Here is a 9,990-nt window from a genome sequence, read left to right as displayed (position 1 = left end):
ATTGACATACTCTTAAGAGGGTGACTTTTAAGAATTTATTAGTAAGGCATGTCAAAAGTTTTTCTCTAAATACTTCTAAGTAACAAAGTTAACACAGGTGCATATAGCTAAACAGCCGTTGCGTTTATGAGAAGCGTCGGTGCCGCTGTTCTAAGATCGCTTCAGGAACTTCTCAAAACGTAGAATGCCCTCGGTATGAGTAATCACCTAGCAGTAGAAGGGACTATGGCCACATTCAGTATGTTTCGGGACCGTTTGACTGAGGGCATTAAAATATGTTTGCGTATAGATTCGAACTTAAATTGGCTCAATGTATTTTCTGCTAAAGGCAAAGGCGTTGCCACTACAGCATCGCCATTATTACCGCTAGCTACTGCCAAGAACTAATCTAACGTACGTCAACCCTTTCTTTCCTGACACCTGTTTAATACACACACATTCACTTATATATACACACAACCCCGCGTCCTTGTCCCCCAGCCATATTGAATGACCTGAAATCATGCTTGTCGCAGCTATTTTCACCACATGAGGTAAAATGGCTTACGGCTTAACAAATGTATTTTCTACGAATACAAACACGGCTCAATTTCGTCAACAGTGCGCGAAATCGCCTATGTACCGACATCTTGCACCGATTGCATCGATTAATTATTACATTATAAATGTATCGACTGTACAGTAGCCAATGGTAGATTGTCACTTTTCCTCTGTATGTATGTATGGACTGACGGAACATTGTGGAATCGCATCAATCTAGCAGACAAATTCTACGACGACCAAGTCATGTACGGATTTTCTACGGCGCGAGAAGACACCTATTCTTCGTATATTCTCGCCTGAGCAAAAGAGCCGTACCGAACTCCGCTGGCCCACACTCATTGTCCTAGTCGTCATTGTTGTTGTTGCTGTAGTTGTCGTCGTGGTCGACTGCTATCAAGGGGGCCGGCGGCCTTCTAGGAAGTGGAACTGTCACAACATCGCCATCATCATTGATCATCTCTACGGAGCGATAGTCGTTCTCCGTCGTCTGTTACGGCGGCGGTAGCCGGGGGACACGCCGCCTCCTACTCCAGACAAACTTAGAAAAAGAGAGAGAGAGAAAAAGAGTCGACTACCGCCTACTCACACAGGATCTTGGCAGTCATCTTTTCGCCTGGAACAAGCGACTGGGCGCGGTATGGTGTGGTGCCACGACGCTTAGTTGTGGGACGCGCACAGCCCATGTTCTGGACATGCATTAAGCTCCATTTAAGCGTACATATAATACATATTGCAGCAAGCAGCATCTAATCTTAGCCGGACGACAAAAGCTTCGTTCTGTGGATGCATGCATCTATGCAGTTTTTATATAGAGGGAAAGAAAGGGGCCAGTAGGGCAACACGGTTAGACCCAGACAGATACTCGCATCCACTTGTAAGCTGTAGTGATTGTGTGTCACTATAGCGATGTAATTAAAGTATATGTAACGATTTTTTAAAGGCGCTCAGTTCGGGATATCTGAGAGAATTTATGGCGGGATAAGGAATTAGGCCGGCATAAATAGAAACGTACAGCACAATGATAATTTTTAAGCTGAACCTATCGATTTACGATGTCGACCGGGTGTGAATCCAATGTTTCGTTTGTCCAAGTTTCCATCATTATACTTATAGGCACTCTATAAGAGTCGAACATATATAGTATTTTAAACTACAAATACCCCAGCAAACCTCTTGCCTATCGAATCAGCAGGGACTCCTCTCCAGAAAACAATATCAGTATCGGCACAACGCCACTCACCATTTCAACCCAGTACAATAGTCAATTGTGCTACATGTGCTCCGAGGACACATAAAAGGTTCCGACAGGTAAAAAGTGCTGTCTTTGTTTTCATAATAACGGAGCTGGCATGTTCTTCTTGCGGCAAATAAATTTCTTGTGTACAAAGAATATTGTTGGAGCATATAATGCTAAAAGCCGAAAGACTTGGATCATAGGGGCCAAGAGATTGTGGAACCATTGTAAACTAGAACGGTACATCCTTCCAGACCTTACATTCATGGGAACATTATCCGTCACGGTAATCCCCTTAATTATTATCGATATTGGCGGGCCTCTTTCGTGACCTCGAGCGCTTAGTCGCGTTTAGAGAAGGTATAGACATTTTTGGCCTTTTTTGTCGCAGTTGTTGTCAAAGCGCCTCTGAGACACCTCATCGACTTGGCGAATTCCCTAGAGGCAAATCACTCGCTGACTATTAGCACGGATGGCACAATGTCTCCGTTAATCCGCTCTGGCATGTGACATGCTTAAGAGGTGTCCGAAAGCTTCAGAAAAACGTGTCCAGTGTTTGTTTTTACTGTTAACTTGACGGCCTGTTTTCTCTCCGAGTTGATCAGAACGCTGACTTTTTCGCCATTCGTTGCTATGAACGACTTGTACTAAAACTGAGGAATAATTTACGTTTTCCTTGTTCAAGCTTTATCATTATTTGAAGGTAATCTTCTATTCATTCAAAATTACTCTGCTATTTTTTTTTTATTTCTAATCAATCGAGACTACATACACAGAGTGAATTATCCGAATCTGAATATGTATGTACATTACGATTGCTCTGCTACTTTATATGTACGCTATTCTTAATACAAACATATTAAGGTCTAAATTATGATTGAATCGTTTAGAAAAATAAAAAAAATATATCGATACGGATTGCGTTTATTTTTCTATTTTCTTCCATATTTTACACTAATTGTAAACAATTAATTATCTTCGTTTGTTTAGCATCAAATTAGATTGATTTATCGACTTACTACCAGTCGATGCTAATGTTTTACGTTTTACGAAGATATTCTAGCAAGTGCATGTTTCTATAGGAGGTACTGGGTTAATTGCTACGGTATTGTAAGATTACTGAATGTATGAACTTACCTATGCGACCAAAACTAAGACCTTAGCATAGCCAAATCATATTAATAGGCAAGTTTAAGTTGGATTACGATTCAAGCTATTAGTTACCTCAAGTTTGGCAACGTATCCCTACTACGGGTGTCTGTTACTGGCCGAACCAGAAAGGATCCAATATTCTGCGATGATCAACGTATTACACCTGTTCAATGTTACTATTAAAGCGTAACTATTAATGAATGTTCTCCGACCTGTAGCAGAACAGCGGGGGTAGCAGCGATCTGAATTTCCAAAACTATTACGCCAAAGACAGAAGCTATCCGGCTCGACATTCAGTCATGTCAAGCAACAGGATTTATGAACAATGGGTGCCAGTCATTCCAAATGCATCGTATACGTCCGGCCGCTACTGCCACGTCTACTATGAACCGTGTGTAGAGAAACACATGTTGGCCTTGTGAAGTGTCCTTTGCTGGGAGTACTCTGCTAATACCTTGGTCACACTGTGTCACCATGTTGGTGTCTCCAAGCAGTCAACATACGCTGTCACTTAGTTTGTCCATCCATGTCTCACCCCCAACGTATCCCCCTGGTGTTCTCCACCTGAGACCCTCTAGTCCCAATCCATATTCCCGTTCGCGATGTACCTACTAGTCGAGTTCAATTGAGCTACTTGCGAACACGCTAGCCGCTTCGTCTCGAGCAATTCCTGGTATGGAACCCGAGCCCGCGCCAAGGTTCTTTTCCGCCTCTTTGAGATCTATCTCCAAGACTCTTACAGCGCTGGTTCCAAGGATTGACTGACGTGTACGAGCGATCATCAGCCTTATTCACCTACAGGTCGAGTTCGACGCTCCACTCATTCCATAGCTTGGCCTTAATCGGGTCGTACTTTTCTCATTCTCGACCCGGAGTCGCTGGCATGCTTGTCTGCTCTCATACGCTTGCTCCTTTGAGCTCTTTGCCTAAAGCTGAGCGTCGATAGAGCGTCCGAGGAGGGAGTCACCCAGGTCAGGAATTAACTTGAAATGTTTATAGACTTCTCGAAAATGACTGCCACTAGTTCCGGTCAGAAGGGAAATTGGCCTACGAGTCGCTGGAGTTATACAGCTGCTGAGTAAATCAAGTTAATTGCAAATATATATATATATATATATATATATATATATATATATATATATATATATAATTTGGCTCGTCAATAGAGTGCCAGAATGTTTGATCTCATGTGAGTGTCCCACAAGAAAAAATAGTTGTTGAATGCTTCCAACATGTACTTAGACAGCTATAAGTAGCTTAAGCATAATAAAGGTCGATAAAAATCAATCTGTACATTGTGGGTCGTTAGAGTTTGATGTCAAGTAATGTAGTCCTTTGGCTATTCATTCAACTTGATTCGTCCCCTCCTTGGGGACTACACATTTCTTTTAAGATTTTCTTTGTTAGAAATTACTCTTTCTTCAAAAATCATACTTCTGTGAATATTTTATCATTGTTCAAGTACATATTACCTTCGCAGGCCTATTAAATCCAAGAGGTACTTAAAAAGTTATCTCATAATCGCTTCAGGTCATCATGTGAAATTGTACCACAAATAGGGTAATCTTTCAGATTTAGAGTTAGCGCATTCATGTGCGGTCAAATAGAGGGAGTCATCTAATGTGAAAATCACATATAAGTGGGCTATCGCCGAGCCAAAAGAACCCAAATATATTTTAATTCGAACCCAGGATTACGTCCTGTGCCAAAATACGTTTGGCTTTTCACCCCTTCTAGCTTTCTCGAAACAGGGACTCTTTTGCATGGAAACACGTTGTTAGATGTTTACCTGACGTAGAAATGAATAAGCGACATATTCAGTCCCTTCCAGCTCGTTAACCCAGTATCACTGCTTGTAAAATTACGATATTTTTTATACATAATGAACAAACTACCGCTCCCCATTAGGTAGTTATAGAAGATTATTATCTATGCCTTTTTTTATAACCGGAATAATATTTATGTCTTGTCTCTCTGAAATGTATTCGAGCAGTCGAAGTAACAAGTAAACAGTATCGTTAAGTTTAATTCCGAGGACATCGATCATATATGTTTAGGACGCCATTCACAATTAAGAATATTGCTCTGTATGGCCACTAATTCAACACGGATCGGTACGATTTGATCTGAGCAAGTATTAAGGGTGCCTGGGCGAGATTCGACTGCCTTGCTTTAATTTCTATGAAATCTCAGATTATTGCATTATATGCTAAGCCATTTTCGACGCACTCATGACACGGAAAACTGTTATCACTAGGTGCCAAGACTGATCTTCTTTTTAGGATCTTGGACGGAACTTACTAGGCCCGTAGCCGCTGTTTGTGACTCGCATGACAAAAAGACGCTTTTGGCAAAAATGGTCATTTGCTTATGTTTCTACTGACCGGACTTCTTCTGATTAATCGGTCGCTTGACCGCTACGATCTTCCGTGAATATTGGACTTGTCTTAGGCATTGTAGAGCCAGAGCTGGCAATGAACCCCAACTTGCATTAAACGAAACCGCCGCGAACGTAATTACATTGCTTATTATTAGCTTAATAGGTTTATTATCATTAGCTGCACAGAGTGACGAAGATGGGGAAAGCGTTCGAGCAGTGTGATATTAAATGCGAAAACTTTTCACGCATCGCAGGCGGATACTTCACGCTAATCTTTATTATATATATATCTCTAAATTTCAATTGGGATAAAAAAAAAAGACAAACTTAAAGGCATGTCGTTCGAGCGGTCAATTAAACTATTTTCATGTGGAAAAAGTTGTCGTAACTTTGACCAAGTCGTTACAAACCTCATTTGCAAATCATCCGATACCAAGTAGCATATGCTGAAAGTCACGAGAAGCGTACCATTGATATGAAACAACCAGCGCCGATAAAGACACTAAGAGTGAAGTTCAGTCAACTTTTAGGCCGGCGAGGTCAGCTGATAAAGCCTCAAAGCGCTGCCGGTTACTACTTCAGCAACAGCATGTCGATTTAGCCATATGTGAAACACATGTGTAAAATGCCTGCAAAACACCAAAACTTTTGAGGTTCGCGTAGGCCGACTTTACCTCAAGATGGTGCCTTCACGCATATGGCCCGCACATGTGGTCTTGAAAATTGCCTTCCGAAAAAACTGATTGCCGCTGGAATCAACGTCGATTCTCCGAGCACGACTATCGGCACGCTATACAATGTCCGCTTTGATACGCGCCATGCATCCGTCGGCAAAAACATCGAGGATATGTAGAACAGTAAACCTCAGCTACGAAACTTCAGCTGGTAATTTGCTGTGGCTGCTAACAACGGGTACGGAACAGCAAGTCGGTCGTCGAGCACGTGAAAAGTTGACAATACTTTCTGGATAGGTGACGATTCCCATATCTCTATTCGGATCATAATTAAACATTGGGGACCCTGCACCAATTCACGCTAATCAAACACAGAACTCATCTGTTGATTCGAAGCTCTTGGTCTGTGATTATTGGCCATCGCGACCGCCCACGTTGAAGCCTGCATAGCAAGTGGTAGCCACACAGGCTGCATTAACTGGTGTCAGATCAAACCTCCTTTAATCAGACAGCGGTCTCTATTAGCTTGCGCGAAATTAGCCGGTTAAAGCGGAATTGGCCTTTCGATGGTCTGGCGGCTCTATTGAGCGCTCAGATATCGTTGATGCCACACTGACTCAACACTGTCATCGACTCCGGCTCAGTCATGATCTGCGGGAGGCGTCTGGTGACATTTGTCGGCATCCAGCTTTTAATAACACGTAGAGCGACTTGACGAATATATCTGATTAATCGAATCTAGCTAACGGTGAACCACCCGTGAGGGCAAAAAGCCCCTATGATCTATGAAACCACAGCCTTTCAAGCCTGATCTAAGCTCAAGGAAAATTGAAGCTGAAATCGTCTGTTGTGGTAATGAAGTTATTTCGAATTGTCGTAATGCAAGGTAAAAGAAGAACTTCATTGGTAAAATCCACAACTTTAGAGACAGTTTAAAATATTAACAATTTACTTCTAGGAACGTATTGATCATTACGTTGATGGATGCAAGGCCTGGAAGTTAGTATTTAAGAGATTTATAGTGTAGGAGAGTTTACAGTTCAGATCTTTCTGTGTTCAGTTTGCCATTAGACCAACTGGATTTTCTATTTACGAATCCACATCAGTTCTACAGTTACGGCCATTTTATATAAGGCAAGCTAGTTCTGTCCTACGAAAATCATAAAAGTGCATTACTCAAAGGCGCCTTTATGGTTTTCAAGATAGATGATGTCCCAGGAAGGCAAAAAAACGTTAAGTGTAGTCTTAAGTAGAATATATTATTAATATATATAAGTATAAATTTTGGTTTTTGCTGAGAGTCTGTTCGCTGTTAAACGACAAATTACGCCAACTCGATAAAAGATAAACCGAACTTTATTATGTATCGTGTTTTGCATTTCCGTAGCGAGCACAAACATTTCTCTCAGAAGACTTCAATGTTTGCTTGAAATTTTGAAGGGCTTTCAGGATATTTAATTAACTTAGACGTATCCTGGGATCACTTTCTGTGCATTCGTCTTTCCCTTTTTCTGCTTCCAGATGAACATTAATGTTTAAACACAAACGTATGCAGGGGAGAACAAAATAAGTTACCATGTGGATTTTCTTAAAACTAGTGGCCTAAATCGGGTCAGTAGACTGATTTCTCACGTTAAAACATTTTCAGTTTACGTCTACGCTTCGAAACACTCGCGTTCCCCATTTACCAGGTTCGGGATTGACCTCACTTGTAGAGCGTATGTTATTCTGAAACCATCGCTAAGTTGTATCATCCAAGAAGTAATCCCAGGGCGTCTGACGCCTTATTCCTTATAATTATTTTGTTCTGCCGTTTGAAGCCGCCGTTCCAAGATAAGGATGGCCGCGAGTTTTGTCAGGCAAAACACAGGGCAAAAAAAAAGTGACAAATTGTGAGGATGAGTGTTAGCTGAATAAAAAACGAGTTATTTTTATCACTTTCCATTCAATTATGCTTAAAATAAGAACGAGACTGTCACTGGAGGTATGACTGGAAGCAATCTAATGGTGTTAATAAAAATACGACCACTCTAATGTTTTTGAACCAAAACACGTTTGTTGTGATATAAAATAAATAAAAAGGTACGGTAGGCATGTTTTCATGTCCACATGTAACTGAAGTCGCATGACCATTACATTTAGTAGCACTGTCAACTAAATAAAACATCCCGCTCGGCTTTCGCCAAAATTATGGAGTATGAAGATGAATAAGAAGCAGTACTTAGGCAGCTTTCGAAAATATGCGATCTCATATTATATGAGACAAAATATGAGAAATAGCGATCATAACAACTAGATTTCATGGGCAGTTAATGATGACGCTGCTACACCTGATAAACTGCAATATCAAAGTTGAGAAAAGGTAGGCTTAGAATTGGAACTTTGTACATTTTGTCGAATCGGAAGCGATTCACATGTCATAGTAAAGGCACATAATACGTAAGTGTCAGGCTTTTTCGTATAGCGAGGCTTTCCTTGTCTTTGAGATCCGACATCAAGAGTATTTCAAGTAAACCCAAGTAAATAATACTTACGCTATTGCATATAGAAAGACTAGCTATGTTAATACAAGATCTTAAACGCATATTAAACATCAGCGGCAGCACAGAACTACTTACAATATTGTTATAATTGTCGCCACATCTATTAATCCGACAAACATTAATAGTATTCCTATCGATTTATTGTTTCCGATAACCAGTTTTGCAATGAGTGTGTACAATCACTGAGGATTTTTCTTGACTCACGTGGCGCCATCTACCACTAAGATCAGTAACTACAGTGACTGCGTGCCCGACAGAAAGGATGAACAACCGTAAGCTGCTGTAGAACGTCTGCTAGTTAGCGTGTTCCACAAACGTAACGACTATACAAAGCGACATAAGTCAAATGGACTTTTATATAAGTTGCTAGCGGCATGAATGGGCACAGGTCAGTATGCTGATATGCTTTGTCCTGAAAAAGAGACATATCCTTTCCTGTTTAAGATTAGTTCGATTTTACTTAGTTTTTATCTGACTTTTAATGCTACCACAGAAAAATTGCTTACGCAAATGAACATATAAACTAAAACAAATCGGAGGCATATTACACCGGGAGGCGTCACCACAACGGATGGTGTTCAAATTTGTATCCTTTAAAGATCATTCAGCTTGTCTCAAAGAAAGAGCAAGATTCACTAATGCAGAAACACATAAACCAAAAAAATTGTTGGTTTTTTTCCAGATTATTCCAACGTATATCTTATAATCCAAAAAAGGTGCTTTGATCATCATATAAAAACAGAACATAATTGGCTTATTCGATGTTGCTATGGAGGTTCTCTGGGAGAACTTAAGTGAAGAGCAGAACTTTTTTTTATTAAAAAACACCTCAGACGCCAGCATATCCTAACTTTTATTCCAAGGTCTCGCTAAGCGAAAATAAGTAAAAATTTGACGTAAGCTAAAAAATGATCGTCCGTCTAAAACTATTTTGCATATTAATAGACTCACTTTTAAGTACTATGTTAACTATACATTTTGCAAAGCTTGTAAAGACCCGAGAAGCTCGAGGCCATTTTGAAAAAGACCGTTTTGAAATTCGAATAAAAGTTTTTCTTATAATTCCTGTGTAGAATAAATCTAGTGTACAGGATACTATGAACGATTCAGAAGAGTATCTGCTCAGCTAATGTTGTCTAATCTAGCATTGAACTATTGCGGACAGTCGTATTCTATTCTATTCTAACTGTAACCTTGATTATTTCCCATTCAAGGAATTGATTTTTTTTTCCCGTTTTTATTATTTACTTTCTCTATCTCATAACGTAACCTGATTTAAGATGGAGGTTTGCTGAAAAGATCTCTTAGCATTAGAGAACAGAAAATAAATGCTTTTTCGTAGGTCGTATAACCAACGCTGTCCATGTGATTGGTGCAGTAATCATGCACACCCGAGCCGAACGTTTACCGGCAAGCGGTTAGCCATTGGTCAGTCCCCCTTTCCACTGAACGGGGCGGTGTAAA

The sequence above is a fragment of the Varroa jacobsoni genome, unplaced genomic scaffold (genome assembly GCF_002532875.2).
Source record: "Varroa jacobsoni isolate VJ856 unplaced genomic scaffold, vjacob_1.0 scaffold_1019, whole genome shotgun sequence".
Lineage (NCBI taxonomy): Eukaryota > Metazoa > Arthropoda > Arachnida > Mesostigmata > Varroidae > Varroa > Varroa jacobsoni.
Note: the sequence above shows the minus strand (reverse complement) of the source record.